The 18,250-nt window shown below is 46.1% G+C and overlaps 1 pseudogene; it reads right to left on the bottom strand.

Moving 5' to 3' along the window:
• Positions 1-17,750: 17,750 nt before the first annotated feature.
• Positions 17,751-17,870, bottom strand: LOC136654739 (5S ribosomal RNA; annotated as a pseudogene).
• Between the last annotated feature and the right edge of the window lie 380 nt (positions 17,871-18,250).

Genomic DNA, 18,250 nt, shown 5'->3' with positions numbered 1-18,250 from the left:
TTATTATTATTATTATTATTATTATTATTATTATAACCTTGGCCTGGTATACATTTTCGGATCCTGGCCTTCATCCCTTGCCTGGTCAACACAACAAGTCCAGCAACTGATCCCAAGGACCCCGGACTGGAACTTGGGTACAAGCACCTACAGCCCTGACTTAACCTTGACACTTAACATTACTACACATTTGAAAAGTTGCATTTCTGACTGTTGTTGTAGCTGTTAAAAACACAGAAGCCTCTGGCCAGGAAGGAGTTAGGTCACCCCCAATGTTAGGTCTGCCCAGCCGAAAAAAAAGAAAGCAAATCATTGTGGGAAGAACAGGAAAGGTGGTCAAACCCACACCAAATAGGTCTTATTGCAGTATCTTCCTAAGGGAAAACTGAGCTTCTCACTTGGGCCTTAAAATAAAATCAGGCACTACAAGTGGTTTCCTCGAAGAATCTGAAAGTGGCTTCGGAGTCTCTTTTATAACGCCTCACAACCCACAAGATATGTAATTTGTGACAAGCTAATCCTACTCTGGTGGTGTCATACTTGCCCCAGATGGCTGTGACGTTGCCTCAATTGGGTCATTCACAAATCCTGTTCTCCTTTGATCCTATCTGTGAAACAAACCTGTTCTACCAAGGCTCAGGGTTTCCATGCATGTACACCTTGTACATAATGTGAGAAGCCAAAACACCCAAGCCAATAAGGGTGTATACTGGCCCACTGATACAAAGAAGTGGTGGAAGAGGGAGAACAGTTTCTCAGTCATGGCTGAACTTCTGCAGTTCTTCATAGTGGGTGTGTCATACCCTCTAACATTTGGGATAGGAGGTGTACCCATTTTGAGATCAGTATGGAAGTCAGCAAGTCAAAAAAAGTCAGCCACTCCCAAGGAATCTGTGGTATATACAAGCATGGTCAGCCAGAGAATTGTTGCTGTAATGGAGAGATCATAAGTTGGGCTGTGTGCTCTCCAGAATTCTATGTGCCGGGGAACTATTGCAATGTGGAAGTGGGTGCAAGCCTGCGAATGTCATGGTTTGACATAACATCAGAATGCAGCCAGAGAGAGAGAGAGAGAGAGAGAGAGAGAGAGAGAGAGAGACTGCAACCAGTTTCCAAGATTCTGTCCCACTTTCCCAACTTGCTTTCACATGGATGGGGCTGTGTAGAGAGGTGCAGGCTTGTATTTTGATAGCTGGAGTTGCTAGGGACAGGGAACAGGTTTAGAGCCCAATCCTATGCATGTCTACTCAGAAGTAAGTCCCATTAGAGTCAATGGGGCTTACTCCCAGGAAAGTGTGGATAGGATTGGTCTGTTAGCCTCCAATCCCAAAGGTGTCTCTAAACATACTCATTTATTTTTCTCTGTACAAGTACATGGTCGTCATTCATTTTTCAGGGGAAAAACAAAGCATTTAACTTGGTGAAGAAGAACAGGGAGCTTCAGAAAAGCAGGCTTGATTCCTTCCCTTGCTTTGCTTTGTGGCAGACTCAGTGAGAAATTGTCATTGTTCAATCTGCATTAGGTACTGTGTATGACTGCCATCTATTTAATGGACAGAGGCTCTCGACAGCTGAATGACAACAGAAGCTGCCATTTTCCATCATGCAGCTGTGAGTGTCTGTTTCGTCTGTTATGCTCTGTGCAGCCTGTTTCCATCCAATGCGTGACATCTGTACAGCCATCAAAAGAGGTACAAAATTGCATGAGTGACAGCCCGATCCTATCTAACTCCGCACGTGGCAATGCAGTAGTGCTGGTGTGGCTACAGTTGTATCCCGTGGGGGATTTCTGGCTGCCAGAGGGGACATTTGTACCTTACCCCAGGGTAAGCCCCAACAACCACTGTAGATCAACTCAGACCTGCGCCAGCTATTTCAGACCTGGAAAGCGGTCAGGCCAGGGTGGATCAAGCCTAGAAAGGGGGTTAGGATACGGTGTACACCAGCGCTGCTGATCTCACCCCCCTCCCAGGCCTGATCTAGCTATTTCCCCGCCTCATCTCCTCCCTATCCTCCACCTGCCCCCACACCGGATTTATCTGCTCTGGTGGGTGTCTGATGGCCACTGGTGCATGCAGTAACTCTCTGGCCTTCCCACCAGTGTATCAGTTACTAAAACTGTTGCAAGCACTTAACAGCATTTCTGCAACAGGGCACACTGATGGAATAAATGTTCTGCCGGCACAGGCCCTGAATAGGATTGAGTCTTGCATGCCAACATCAAGAACTCTGGCCCAAGACATTTTGGTGTCTGAAGTGCAAAATATAAATGGCATCCTTTCCCATTAATTAACGCGGGGCAAAATGCGTCGGGAAATTCTCCAGCTCAAGCTTAGTTTGAAAAAAAGAGCCGAGCTATGTAAAGGCACTGTTGTGTGATCATGCAACCACAGGTCATCTGTGGACGGAGCATCTCAAGCAGGCCTCATTTTCTGCCCCCTCTGCCATCTGCACAGAGTGGGGGACCATCATAGATGGTTGGCACTGAGTATGCTAAACAGATTCCCCCTCAAAAGTCAAATGCAGGTGTGGCCTTACACGATGTCCTCTGGAAACATGCACGCTCTGTTTGCAAAATACTGTGTGTTTCTTTCATGTTAATGAACCCTAATAAGGTCTTCCAAATGATGAAATGCAGGGTGTGTGCCAGCATGGAACTCGTGTTTCTAAACCATCACCATTTTTAAAAAAAAATTGACTTCAAATCTTGGAAATTTTCCCTCAATACATTCTAAATTTGGACAAACAGGTTTCTCCCCTCCCTAGATGACAATACATGTTTTCTGATGATAGGGAGGGAAAGGAAGCAGGTATAATTAAAAATCAGGCATGAATTATTCTGGGCTGTCAACTGACTACTTTAGAAAACTTTCAGAGAGGCAGGCTTTGCTTCTTAAAGGTCAGATCTTGGACATTTTCCAGGGCCTCCGTGATGACAAATGCTACACATTCAGAGCATAATGGAGCTAGTAAGAACCAGAATAAAAAGAGACAGGATGAAATGGAAAAGCATGCCAACAATCCGCCAGCTTGTTATATAGAAATGAGATTAAACTCACATGTAGGCCGCAATTTAAAATGGTGGCAACTACGGGGCAAACAGGGAGAGGCTTGCCCAGCGTCCTTCAGTATGTCATTCTGTATTCCATCCATGTCAAGCCAGATTAGAGTTATTTGGGTCAATAAAGTATGTGCAGGGCTAGGGTAATGATTTATATGGGTCAGATGCAACCAGGAGGAACTTGGTCACATCTGACCTATAGAAGTGGTTCCCCTACCACGGCATATGCTTATCGTGACTCTGTTTTATTTAAAGGAACCATGAAAGGAATGAGTGTGAGTAGATCACCACCATCTATTTCAGTAGATGCCTGAAATAAACCACCCCTTCCCCATGCTGCCCCATAAAACAGGATGTCCTGCACTTTCTATTTTTGGAATAGAACCACAAATGCAAAGAGTATGGTAAAGAGATAAGGGGCTTCATTTTTAGAGGGTGCACATCTAGTTGTGTTCATGCCATGGCAGAGACAGCAATGGTGCATTTGGGGTGGTTGGGTGGCAGACCTGGGTGGGCCATCTCTGGTTCACAGGTATGATCAGCGAAAGAATTGTTGCTGTAATGAAGTATTTGTACTCTTGTGAGGGCTTTTCCTGCTTCCCACCCTTCACCAAATGGGATGCTCTTCTCTGATCTTCTGCATCCAGGGGATTCAAGCAGAGAAAGTATGATTTGCCAGAGGGGTGGGGGAAAGAAGAAGAGCACATCTGAGTCTCATGCAGGCTCTTCCTCCATTTCAGCATCCCTCCCGGCCAATCAGGTTGCTCCCAGGGACCCCCTGGATTTGGAGGATATCTAGGAACAAGCATCTACCCACCCTCTCACTTATTTGTCCAGGTGGCAGAAAACCAGGCAGGTAATGGCAATCAAATTGGAAGGGAGGAAACATTTGGGAGAAGCCCAGCCATGGAAGAGTTGCCTTAAGAACATGTGTGTTTTATGCATGCACTTATACAGCAATTGTTATCCTGCACATGCTGGATCTTGTCTGATCTTGGAAGCTAAGAAGGGTCAGGCCTGGTTAGTACTTGGATGGGAGACTGCCTGGGAATACTGGGTGCTGTAGGCTTATACCATAGTCTTTCGAGACTGAAGGTTGCCAACCATGCAAAGGGCTCTTCTCTGTGGTTTGCCTTGTGCTCTGGCACAACCTGGCACCGCCCCTAGGTTGATGTATGGAGGGAGCATCAAGTCTTGAGGCAGACAGTGAAACTTTCACGCCTTTTATGTTTGAGAGATATGGTTTATCTACACCACTTACACAGGTTTTAGAGTCATTCCCTCTGTCCAGGGAATTCTGGGGACTGTAGTTTTGATGGAAGGGCTAGTAATCTCTGAGAATCAAAGGACCAAACTGCACATTACGTTAAGCCAGGGGTGCCCAAACCCCGGCCCTGGGGCCACTTGTGGCCCTCGAGACCTCTCAATGCGACCCTCAGGGAGACCCCAGTCTCCAATGAGCCTCTGGCCCTCCGGAGATTTGTTGGAGCCCACACTGGCCCGATGCAACTGCTCTCAGCGTGAGGGTGACTGTTTGACCTCTCATGAGAGCTGTGGGATGAGGGGTTCCTCCACTGCTTGCTGTTTCACATCTGTGATACAATAGCAGCAGCAAAGGAAAGGCCAGCCTTGCTTTGTACAAGGCCTTTTATAGGCCTTGAGCTATTGCAAGACCTTCATTCATTCATATAAGTTCATCTTTAATATATTCATTTATGTATACTTACGTAATTGTATTCAAATTTTAAATGTAAATTAATTCTTTCCCCCCCCCCGGCCCCCGACACAGTGTCAGAGAGATGATGTGGCCCTCCTGCCAAAAACTTTGGACACCCTTGCGTTAAGCCCTTAATTGAGAGATGAACATAATGGCAGAAATGTCTCTTTTTCACAAAAGAAGCTGCAGGATGGGTATCAAACAGGTTTGTGGTGTGCAGGGAAGGGAGAGTTAACACGTTCCCCTGTCCCATTTTCCTGCAATTGTTTTGAAGCAGATAGTTGCAGCAGGAAATATTTCAGGTGGGAAAACAGTATAGGGGGAACTGATAACCCCCCTGTAATCCTGATCAGGCTCTCCTGGTCCCCTGTGGCTGCTTTTTGTAGGGGAAAAAAAGAATGCATTTTACTTCTAATACTATCACTTAATACAAACCTAATGGGACATGTTGTCTGGCCCTTGGCCTCCTTTGGCAACATCCAAGGATTTGGGGTTGAAAGGCATGGCAGTTAAACTAATGTAAAATTGATACAGTTTTATAGTACAGATATGTCCAGAGTGATGGAAGTAGCGAAAGAAATTATGTAGTCCAGTGGTTCCCAAACTGTGGGTTGGAACCCATTGGTGGGTTGTGACCTGATTTTTGGCGAGTAGCCAGAGGGTGATAGAAAGATCAAATTAATTGCCTCAAGCCCTGAGGCTTTTCAAAAATCAGATACTGTAGCTGCTAATTACTCTGCAAAGAGCTCAGCTCCTTCAGTTTGCAAGCATGTGTAAAGACAGGGAGATAAATGAGGGGCTTTTTTCTGGCTATTATAAATAAATGTAATATTTCTTTCTTGATCTCTTTTTTTAAAAAGTCTGATAAACCTAGGTGGGTCCTGAGAGAGGGTCATTTTAAAAAGTAAGTCCCAGTGCGAAAAAGTTTGGGAGCCACTGATGTAGCCCAATCCCCTTTCCTGGGCAAGCTCCAAGTGTCAGAGTTGGCAAATTGCTCCCCAAAAACCTTCTCCTACCCATCTTTTGGGTATGAGTCCTACCCAATGGTATGAGTCTTATGGCACAAACATGGTCTCAGGAATCAGCAGGGGGTCCCTTAGAGCTGATCTGTATATGCTGAGACCTGATAGGACACCCAATTACAAAAATGCTGCTGACACATGCCTGCCTAGCCTTCTTCTGAAAATGCCCCTAGGAGGACATCTTGCAGTCTCTGTTTGTGTGTTCTGTTGAAGAACTGTCACAAATCACCATGTCACAAATTCATGAAGTTCACGAGTTACAATCTCTCAGCCCCTTCTCCCAGATCTTCAATATGGGGGTAACAATGTAAATAACAGGGATGGGAAAACCCAGAGAAGTGCTACTCAAGTTGAGTCTAGTGTCTCCGCCCCCACAACTCAACTTCAAAATGAGTCATAATGGAGGCACTTTCCAAGTTGCTGAGTCACCCCTTCGCAACTAGATGGGACTCGAGCTGAGTTGCCCCTTCCCTTTAAAAAGGCCACCACAGCTCTGTAGAGGGAGCCTGAGCTACTCCCTGAGCTACTGCTACTACTGGTGTGTGTGTGTGTGTGTGTGTGTGTGTGTGTGTGTGTGTCTGAATTCTCTTTGAAAACTCTCCTGATGTCCCTGCCCATCTGTAAAGAGGGTGGGAGGGACTGCGAGAGAGCATCGACAGAATCAGCAAGAGGGAGGAGGATCACAAGCAGCAGCTGCAAGACTTACTGGGACAACCCAATCCTTTACAGATCTACTCAGAAGTAGTCCCACTGTAGCCGGTTATTCAATGAGGCTTCCTCCAACAAGTAACAATGGAATGCCTCACAGCAGCTATGTGGTGAAAAGCATGATTGCTATGAACTGCCTCCCCCCCCCGCTTCCCTGCCAGCTTCCCCCTCCCTAGGCTTCTGCAGCCAATCATAAGGCAAGAACCCCCTTGGCTCCTCCTTCTGCCCTATCTCAGCCAAAGAAAATACCAGCCTGCCCATCCTTCATCCAATGATCACTGAAGGAAAAGAGCCCAGTCTCGCCTCCTGTCCTCCCCCCCCCCACCATGCAAAAGCAACCCTTCCCTGTCTCCTGGCTGGAACTTTCCTGCTGCTCACCCAGTCAGAATGATGGCCCCACGAGGCTTTTCGCACTGTGAAAACAGTAAGCAAGCACACCCAGACACAGGCAGACTTGAGTCAGCAGGCGTGGGTGCCAAGTCTTGGCACTGTGCCAAGTCTTGGCACTGTGCCAAGACGAGTGCCAAGTCAGGGGGCCCCTGACTCGAGTGTTTTTCCGAGTCTCCACACACATGACTCACAAGTCCATAAGTCAGCAAAAAATGTACATTTTTTGAATCCAAGTCATCCGAGACAAGTCCAAGTCATCTGACTTGAGTCCAAGTCATCCGAGTCAAGTTCCCAACCCTGGTAAATAACTTAAATAAGCTATTTTCAACTGGAGTGCCATGGCACATTGGTGTGCCATGAAAGGTCCATAGATGTGCCACAGGAGTTTGGAGTATAGTGGTTGAAAATTGCTGAAAAACTCTTCTGGGTTCTGCGGCTCTCTTTCTAGGGCACCTGTCTGTAGTAACGAATGGTCTGTCCATCTTCCTCCACCAGCTATTCATTCCTATAGAGACAGCTGCCCTAAAAACAGAGCTGCAGAACCCAGAAGAGTCTCCCAGAAGCTGGAAGTGACAGCACAAGAACTGAAGACCATAGAGAAGACCATAGAAGTCAGTATGCTTTGAGGAAAAAAGCACTAAAAATCCCTGCCTTAAACTCAAGCATTTTTATATGGATTGATGAGCTTATTATGAGTTTTATTTAGCCTAACTTGACCTCTCCATAGTTGAAGCTCACAATTTCTTGTCCTGACAACAGACTGGATAGTAAAAGAGTGAGAATGGCATCAGTCAGACAAATTTGATCCTTGGGATCCATCAGGAAGTTTTCCTGAACAATGATTCTGTTCCATATGGCAGTCCTCTTGCACAGCTCCTATTTATTTCAGTGGGGGCTTGCACAGAAGAACTTCAGGGGAGAATTCAACTTTCCCCTTCAGGCATCAAAATATTTGGGGCCAACTCTGGTCCCAGGCTCAGCTGTTTTCTCAAGGCCCAGGGAAGCCTTGCTGTAGTACTGTAGCAGATGTTCCCAGTGGGAAGTCAAGTCTGAATTACGGGCAGGTGAGACCCTCTTAGTTTGTGGGAAGCCTTTGCTGGTCGGCCATCAGGTCTCCCTCCTGCCCCCTTCACAACACACACCCAGGCTATGGGGCAAGCACACACATGGTGCTCCACAACCAACCGGCTTTCTTGACAAACAACAATTTGTTTTATGACAGAAGAGGAAATTGCCGTCAGTTTCACAAGAGCCAGCTCCAGTTTGTTTGATGTGCTCTGCCCTGCGGGAAGAGGAGAAATCTCCCTCTCTCTCCCCCCCTTTCCTTCTTCTTCTCTCTCTCCCCCTTTTTCTAATTACAGTTTGTAAAGCTCCCAAGCAGCTGCATGGAAGCTGCCTTGGGAGAGGAGGAGCAGCAGCAGCTGAAGTGGTGGTGGGGGGGGGGGGAGAACCAAGCCAGACTGGCACCCAGAATCACTGAGGAGTTTCGCTTACAACCCTTGAACCTTTTCCAAGTGGGCGGCGTAAGGGAATTGTGGTAGCTCCGGCTGGCAAAGGTTTTGCGTGTGTGCTTGTGAGCATGAGTGCTATGCAAAGAGGAAGAATTGGATTAAAGAGCAGCTCAGACTCTGTCTCCTGCTTTGGGCGGTAGATTACTGTTTTTGAAGACTGATCTGCCCTCTGTCATTTTTTTTTTTTTAATCTTAGCAGTTTTCCTGTTGGTTGTGTCAGTTTTCAGATCAAGTGCTATCAAAAAGAATGACCAGTCTAAAAAAAAAAAAAGAAAACTCTCTGAGGCTAAGCAATGCTGTTGGCACTGTCTTCAAGACGAGCTTTGCAAAAGCTAAGCTGAATGGTTAGATCAGCCATTTTCAACCACTGTGCTGTGGCACACTAGTGTGCCACGAGTAGTCCACAGGAATTTGGGGGAAGATCATTTATTAGTGGGACCAATGGGGATGTGAACCCCCCCACTGGCAGCGTGGTGTGCCCTGTCAATTGTCAAAAACCTGATGGCGTGCCTTGACAATTTTAGTGCCTTGTCAGTGTGCCACGAGATGAGAAAGGTTGAAAATCACTGGGTTCGATTAATGACTGAGGGCGGAATCCTATGCAACTTGCCAACATCAATGCAGCACCTACTTGAGGAGGCCTCCATGCAAGGCAGGATGCAGTGCATTCTCTGTTGGCACAGCTACAAAGGCACTGGAAAGTTGGATAGGATTGCGCCCTAAGACTGCAATCCCATCTGTACTTACTTGGGAATAAGCCCTATTGAATATAATGGAACTTACTTCTGAGTAGACATGCTTAGGATTGGGCTGTAAGTTGCATATTTCAGATGCACATATACATCCATTCCTCCTTTGCGTGACTTGTGGCTCACTCTCCCCCTCGTCCCCAGCCTCCAAGGGTTGCACCATATAGCGCACAATCCTAAGCAGGTCTACTCAGAAATAAGTCCTATTGTGTTCAATGGGACTTACTCCTAGGAAAGTGAGGTTATGATTGCATCCATAGTCTCTACTGTTGCTATGTCAGGTTTTTCCCAGCTTTTCTTGTGGGTTCTTTCTTTTTTCCATTCTGCTACCCCTCTGTAATGGGACAATATTTTCTGCAGTCCCTGCTTTGGCCTGTGATTCTGACAGACAAAGGGTGAGGTAGGCCTTGCTGTAGAGGGGAGAGATGGTCAAAGGAGGGAAACTGAAGGGCAGACAGTGAGTTACAGCCTTGGAGCAAGTCTATGGAGGGCTAGTGTTGAAACAGTGAAGAACTGGAGATCAGCCCTGGGTCTGCTGTTGCTCAGGCTGTGCTGGGGAAGCTGTGGAGGACAGAGGTCTGGTATGTTGCAGCACCTGTGAGGCCTGCTGTGGAATTGGCAGCACAGAGGCCTGGTTCAAGACTTTGTTTACCACCCTTTTTGATCGTGTCCTTGTGACCCACCCCCAGGAGATTGCGAGCTTCCCGTTCTTTCCTACTCTGCTAAATCACCTGTTATTAATAGCAAGGTGACAGCGTGATTGCTGGAGCCCACTGGTGCTAGTATAGAGGCCGCTAAGACAGAAGCACCTTCAGCACTTGCCTCCAATCTTAATTGCACAAGACTGATTTATCCTCGCATTACACTTCCAGCACTATTTCTCACCATCCTACTTTTCAGTCATCCTATTACCAGCAGTACAGATTCTATCTCCTTCACTGAAATTGTTATTGGGCTTCTTCCCACTCAGTATTCAGCCTTTATGCTTGCCAAACATCACTTTTACTACTCATCCTTCTTTCCTCTTTACAACTCCTTCTGTCCCTTGACACAGTGTGGAGTTTCCCCCAAGGCATTAATTCTCCTCTTAACACCTACAGTGTAATGTCAGTGTTCTGCTGCAGTTGCTCACAGTTTCCTATTGGGTAATGATGTGCAGGATCATTCCATGACATCACAACAGATCAACGAATGACAAGATGAGAGGTCTCACAGATGACAGGCAATAGGCAGGCAATAGTTTTTAAATAGATGGTTGGATGGATATAGTTATGCCCACTTGAAGCTTCTGCCCACTAGGTTAAGGATACCCAAACCCTCGCCTGGGGGCCATTTGCAGTCCTCAGGGATCCCAATCCTGCCTGCAGGAGCCCCCAGTCTCTAATGAGTCCCTGGCCTGCTGAAGACTTGTTGGAACCCATGCTGGTGCGATACGACTGCTCTCAACACAAGGGCCGACTATTCAACCTCTTGTGCAAGCTGTTGGCTGAGTGCTCCCTCCACTGCTTTCATGTCTGTTAAGCAGCAGCAATAGCAGCAAAGGAAAGGCTGGCCTTGCTTTGTGCAAGGCCATTTATAGGCATTGAGCCATCGCAAGACCTCCATTCATTCATATAAGTTCCACCTCATACAAGTTCCACCATTCATTTATGTAAACTCATGTAAATTTATTCAATGTAAATTCTTTTTTTCCTGGCCCCCAACACAGCGTCAGAGAGATGATGTGGCCCTCCTGCCAAAATGTTTGGACACCCCTGCACTAGATTTACTGTCAGGCCCTACCCACCAGATTCCATTTTCTTCCACTGATCTTTGTACAGAATCCCTAATCATGCCTGAGTGAGATCAAAAATGAGGTACTGGATTTGCGTATAGGAGTTCCCAGTTAAAATCCCTGTTCAGCCATGAAATTTGTCAGTCCTCCTTGGGCAACCAAGCTGCGTCCTAAGGTTGCTGGGAAAATAAACATGAGCTATGAAAGATGCTGAGGTCTTGAAATGTGATAGGAAAGAAATCAAATAAATAAATTCTCTTTTCTTAGCAAAGTGCCCCATGCAGGAGTATAAGCTTCTAATCTTCACCAACTCACTAGTCCCTATGCTTTGCTAAAGTGAGTTGCTTTGCAGTCATATTTCTGTGCTGCACCTGTTCCCTATGACACAGCATAAACCAAATTGCATGGGCTGAATTCTGTGTGTGATGATTGGATCATCTTGCCCCTGGGTGGTGTTGGGAACGAGAGTGGTTAATAAGATGGAATCTTTGTGGTCTCTTGTAAATTCAGATTTAATTTTAACCTATGTCTTAGGGTGGAACTACATATAATGCAGGAAACATGGGTTTTTCCAACCCTAGGCTTCTTTGGACAAACACTTAATCATCCCAACTGGCCCCACACAATTAATGTGCGCTCATGGCATGAGCACATGAGCACATCCTGGTTGGTTGATGAAGGTTGATTCATTGTGTGGGGTGCAATTCATCTGAACTGCTCCTTCACACACTCTCCACACACACACTCTTGTTTGGTCTCTCTCTCTCCCCCCTCTCCCTCTGTGTTTGTGTGTGTGTGTGTGTGTGTGTGTGTGAGAGACACACACACACACACACACACACACACACACACACACACACACACACACACACAGACTCAGTCAGAGCACTGTCTTTTGACCTTTTGTCTTTTGATAATGTACCACAATTGGTTACTCTAACTGGAGGCGCAAGATGCGAATTCCAAATTGTGTCTCTCTGGCCAGGGCTTTTGTAGGGCTTTCCCCAATAGATTAACATGTAATCCTTTGTTCCAGCCTCCTGTTATCTTTCTAAATGGAATCTCAAGCTGGTCTCTTGTTTATTTCTAGTTATTGAGGGGTTGTGCTTGCTGGTCTTTCAGGAGATAATTGGAGTAAGACTGGAACAAAAGTTTTTCTTTGGAGAAATTAGAATCCTGGCTCCTTTGCTGATTTTTTCTCATAGTAAAGTGGGGGGGGGGGGGAAATTGGAAGCAACAGGGGAAAATGGCAGTTTGAATTTGGCTCACAGGCTTCAGTTTGGCCTGGACTTGACTAAAGTTAGAACAGGCAACTAGGGGTGTTGTGTGCCAATCTGTAACAAGGAGAAAGAACCGAATGATTAAATTCACCCCACATGAAAAGTTACCTGCAGATCGAAAGCTAGCATGTCAGAGTAAAGAGTTCTAGGGCACAATCCTAACCAAGTCTACTCAGAAGTGTCCTATTTTGTTCAATGGGGCTTACTCTCAGGAAAGTGTGCTTAGGATTGCAGCCTTAGGGCCCAAACCTATCCAACTTTCCAGCACCAGTGCAGCCACAATGCGGCCCCAAAGTACGGGAACAAATGTTCCCTTACCTTGAGGAGACCTCTGTGATTGCCTCCCCACCACAGGATGCAGCACACACCCCATTGGCACAGCTACACCAGCACTGGAAATTTGGATAGGTTTGGTCCCTTAGTCTTTTATATGTGCAAGGGATTTGTTTTATGGGGAGGCATACAACCATGCAGTCCCACTTATTATACATAAACATTTCAAAACAAATGTTGCTTCAAGATTTTTAGGCTCTGTGTATGATGGCTTTGTGATTCTATGTATGTAGTTAAAAATGATAACCACTTTTCCAAAACCAATGAGCAGACTTTAGATGTTACTCTCCCTTAACCTGTCCATGATTAGTATATCCCAGGTCTTGTCAAACCGTGAATGAATGGATGGAATTCTAGACGGACATTTTAACCATCAATTAAGACTCAGTGATGCAACTGATGAAAGCTTGTAGCCGTGCGACAGGTGTTGTGTTGATACAAGACTGCTTCAACTATGTATGGTGTGTGGCAGTGAACAGAAGCATCTTGCAATTGGTTCATTGAATTCTGCAATGAAACCCTTCTGGGTGAGGGCTGGTGAGTTATGTGGGATCAGTGAAATATACTTTCTCTTTAAAGGGTGGGGAGAGAGTACAATGGTTATATAATCCTGTGCAAAAGTCATCTCATCCTGTCCCAGAATCCCTTTGACCTTGACCTGAACTCATTCCTTTTTTTTCCTCTTCTGCCACAAGTGCGCTAAAGGAGCAAACCAGCTCTTCTCTACTACCATCTTCTTTACATGACCCCACCCTATGCCATGGGTGTGGAACTCAGTAAATGAGTGATTTAAAGTTGGGCTTGGCTTAATGAAACATAATACACTAGCAAAGAGCAATGGCCTGAGTCTTGCTTCCTCTCCACTGTCTTGGGGGGGGGGGGTAACCTCACTGCTGAATTTCTGCAGTCTTGCAAGTCTGTAACAGGATTATAAGCAAGACTGTGTGTTCTCCACACAAAATAATTCCTATTCTGCAACAAGGCGGTCCAAATTCTGCAAAAAAAAAAAAAGCTCAGTTTGGAACCTACAGATCATGAAATCCAGAGGTTCTGAATCCGTGGATATGGAGGGTCCACTGTACTTATTATTTACACATAACATGGTTATATCAACTATCAGTGGGAATGACAATACAGATGCTAAATATTTGGCAAATACAGTAATCTAGTATTTGAAAAATGTCTAGAGAACATCAACATGTGCTAAGAACACTGACATTTGCAGAGGGAAACTTGGGGGAGCAAATAAAATCATAAAGCCCCAGATCAAGCAGTTCAGTTCCTGCAGAATTTGTCTTCGCAAAGGACCCGCATTATTGCAAGGGTCTATTTGATTTGCAGCCCTACTCTAGCAAAGCTTAGTTGTTTGTTCAGTACTATATTTAGAAAACCTCTGTGAAGAACTGATCATTGAACACATGTAGTTTGCTTCTGCTCAAGCCTTTGACAATTGAAATTGTTACAAGCAAGACCCAAAGGTGATATAGGGACATAAACCTGACTGTACATTTTGGTCATTGACCTTTGAAGATTTGGCAAGAGTGACTTTTGCAGCACTGTTACCTTGTAGAAAGCAAAGAAAAAGAAGAGAAAGAGAGAAATTAAATTACAGATCCCTGGGAGAAAGGAAGCAAAGTCTTAAGGCAGCGGAGGAGAAGGAGGAAGAAGGGATTTGAGGTAGGGGTGGGAGATGCAGACGCGAGTCTCCATGTCTGAGCCACAGAGATGCTTTTGAGCCACCTGGAAGGGCGGCTTGTGAACTGCAGACATCAAAAACCCACCGACGGACGCGCCGTCTCCAGGACCGAAAGCCCTAGCCGCATGCCGAGTGTAGCTCTTTCCTGTCACCAGGCAAAAAAGGCTTGAGGGGGGAGAGAGATTAAACAAATGGGGGGGGGGAGAAAAAGAAGAAGGGAAGGGAGGGGTAGCCCACAGCAGTCCAGGTCTCCTCATGATTCTTAGGGCTTTTCTTTAAAAGTGTAAAGAAAATCAGACAAAAGGTGACACCCCCGTTTTGTTGGGTAAGAGTGAAAAGGCTGTTTCACTACTGGTGAAATTCCTAACTGCCAAAAGCACATGGGTTGTAAGGACAGCAGCCCTTGCTCCTGGTAGTTAGAAGAAGCAGCTGATCCAGGGAGGGACATTCAAAGACGGCCCCTGCCTGCTGTCTGGCCTGTTATGATCTCCTGGTTAAGCCTGGATTGGTTTATAATAATAATCCTAATCTTTGAACTGGAGGTGACCAAAAAGCCAACTCGTTTGACCACCTCCTCAAAAGACCTGACTGCTCAAAAGACCTTACTTCCTCTGGTGCTTTAGATGTGTCAGGGCTCCCCAGGCTGAGCTCAGTGATAGGGAGGCTACTGTGCATACAGAAGGCCCCAGGTTCAAGCCCTGGTACCTCTGTACAAGGCTGGAAAAGGCCCCATCTTTGGTGGAGGAAGTCTCTGTCAGTTATTGCAGACTGGATGGCCTGGCTCAGAATAAGGCAGATTCACATGCTTGTATGTTCAGGATTCATCCTTGGAATGTAGAAAGGCAGACTAGACTACTATGTCCTTGAGCATGTGCAGAGTGCACCCCGTCCCGGAACTAGGAGAAAGGACTACCAGGAAAGTCAAAATAGTTGACTTTTTGGAGTGATGTTTCTAGGCATACCTGATCCCTTGGCCTCTCTCCAGAGCTCAGCCCATACAATCCAGGCCAAAGTGTGCCACAAGGAGAGAGAGAGAGAGAGAGAGAGAGAGAGAGAGAGAGAGAGCAGGTGTCCTGTCAAAAAATGCGTGCAGAACAAAATAGCTCCAAGTGATTCCAGAAATTGAACCAAGTCACGCACTGCTGGAGGGAGGTTTAACCTCCCTTTGGTTGAATGATTTGAGCCTTTGCAGCTGCTTTAGTCTGCATCACGCATTTGGGCGATCTAGGCCAATACAGTACTGCCCACTCTGGCTGGCAGCAATGGCTCCCCAAGGTCTAACATGGAGACCACAGGGGGTGCAAAGGACTGAACCTGGGGACCTTCTTGGTGCAGAGCATGGGCTTGATGACTATGAAGCTCAGCCAATCTGAGGTGGTGACAAATTCCTCCTTGGCCTGAAATGTAGGCTTAGGGTGCAATCCTAACCCCTTATGTCAGTGCTTTCCAGCACTGGCATAGCGGTGCCAATGGGACATGTGATGCATCCTGCAGTTGGGTGTCACTCATGGAGGCCTCCTCAAAGTAAGGAAATGTTTGTTCCCGTATCTTGGAGCTTCGTTGCCCTTATGTCAGTGCTTATGTCAGGGGTTAGGATTGCGCCCTCAGACACTTAAGTACAAATGCAGTCAAGTCATTGAAAAAGACTGTATTCACTATAGGTTCCACTCCATGCATGCCACCCATATCCTCGTTCCCTAGAAAGAAGTGGAAAGCTCACCAAACCCCTAGGTGGTGAACCCTCCCTGAGGCCAGTGGACCACAATGGAGACACCCTGATCAAAAGCATAAGGTGTCCTTAAAATATTTTGTTGCGCAGGTTAGAATTTTGTTTCTGTAGTTAGAAAGTACATTGTTTATATGCTCAGTGGCTATCTTCTTCTGAGCCCTGAGACTGTTCTCTAATGCAGTTCCTGTTTGTATTAATGAAATGTGGTCTGGAAAACATCCGCAGTGGATCATGCCCCATGTCAATTAAAGAGAAGCAAAGCGGTATTTTTGGATTTTCCACTTCAGGCATCAAAATGTCCTGGGCTTGCCTTACCTGAGGGTCAAGTGGCATGTTAAATTCAAATGCCTGAAACTGTGGGTAATGGCCCTTCTTAGCTTGAAAGGCTGCTTCCAAATGGGTGATTGAGAGCACAGAGGTGGCAGGTGGAGAGTGCCCTTATCTCTTTCCCTGTCTGCTGTTTCCCTTGACTTTCTCCCCAAACAGCTTTTACTCCTATGGGATTTCAAATAGTTTTTTTTTTTTTTTTGGGGGGGGGGCGGGGGAGACATATTGCATTTGAAACCCCATCACAGTATGGAGGGGCAGTTTGGAGCAAGGAAACAGCAGGTGGAGAATAGGTGAAGAGCCCCCTCTCCCCTTGTCAGCATTGGTAGCAGGTTGCTGGGGGCCCTGGGGCAAAGCCCTGCAGTGGACCCCCTACCATGGCACCCCACCTCCTCATGGCACACTGGGCACTGCCACAGGTATTGAGGGCTCAGTAGTTGGCCCAACCAAATGGACCATCTGTGGGATGTACCCCATGCTCAGTGGCCAAACCAGACTTCACCCCAACCCCCCCCCCTCCACTGATGTCAATTACCCATTCATGCAGTAGCTTATCAAAGTAAAGAAATACTCTCTGGGCTTCAGTTACATAGCATGTTCAGCCTTCAGATAAGCATATCTGCTAAGTCACATTGTGGTCATCCTGCAGTCGGTACCAAAAGAGGGGGAAATCCAATATATAAAGGGGATTGATGAAATAGACCAGTAAAATTGTTTTTAACTGTGATTTTACTTTTTCTGTACTTGTAAGAGGAGGAGACTTGTACTTGTACTTTCTGAACTTGTATTTGGGGAGAAAGGCATGGTAAAAATACCGTGAATGAATGAATGAATGAATGAATGAATGGTTGGAGCTCTTGTCTTGCCACTGCCTCAAGATCTATGCAGATCCGTGTTGGTAGATCTGGTCTGCCCATGCAGCTGAATGAGGTGGGAGAATAGACAGTGCCACTTCAAACTGTAGACGGAGGTGCCATTTTTGAAATCTCCCCCACATGAAAAACCTCCCTGCATGTTTTAAAAAAAAAGTCAGGGAGAGAGTTTCTAGTTCTGCCCCCTACCAAGTGCACTGGGTGTTTACTTGCAGGGAGTTGTTGTTTATGTAGGAAAGCATTCATAAGTGCGATCCACCACCTACAGCCTGATGTAGTAAAGTGAAGCCCATTTTACCATCCCAGAATTCTAATGCATCATTTACCGCATATTAACCAGACTTAACCCTGGAGCATGTTTTGATATTTGAGGTTCAGCCCTGCAACATCTACAATTAAAATAAACAAGATGGTGCCTCTAAGCATGTGCAGAAAGCTTTTCTTTCATCACTGTGTACTCACAAATTAGTCCTGTTACATAGGGAATTGAAGGGTGCTGCTTCCAAGGCAGAGGCCATGCCTTCCAGATGCTTTCAGTAATGGTTGGTTGGCAACCTTCAGTCGCGAAAGACTATGGTATAAGCCTACAGCACCCGGTATTCCCAAGCAGTCTCCCATCCAAGTACTAACCAGGCCTGACCCTGCTTAGCTTCCGAGATCAGACGAGATCAGGCACGTGCAGGGTAACAGTTGCTGCAGTAAATGCTCAGAGCAAATAATAGAACTAATTTTGGAGATTAGTCCCTGTCTCCTTTGGGACATGGACATGTGTTCACTCTGTGTAGTGCCATGCAGTGGATGCTGCAATAATAATAGATGGAGGTAATAGGAGCACCTCTCTTGACAGCAGCCTGGACCGGGGGCCAACATGGACATCAAAAGTTCATGCTATAAATTAAATTAAAATACATCAACAAAATATGTTGGAAACATGAGACTGGCCTAGATGAATCCTTGGTCTGATTCAGCAGCACTCTTCTTATTTGTTCAAGATGATAGATGAGAAACTAGATACAGTATCAGCTGGCTCAGAGGCTTAGTGGGGGCAGCAGGTCAGGTGAATTGCACACTTGCAGCTTCT

Source organism: Tiliqua scincoides, chromosome 5 (genome assembly GCF_035046505.1).
Source record: "Tiliqua scincoides isolate rTilSci1 chromosome 5, rTilSci1.hap2, whole genome shotgun sequence".
Lineage (NCBI taxonomy): Eukaryota > Metazoa > Chordata > Lepidosauria > Squamata > Scincidae > Tiliqua > Tiliqua scincoides.
Note: the sequence above shows the minus strand (reverse complement) of the source record. Positions and strands in the feature narration are given on the sequence as shown.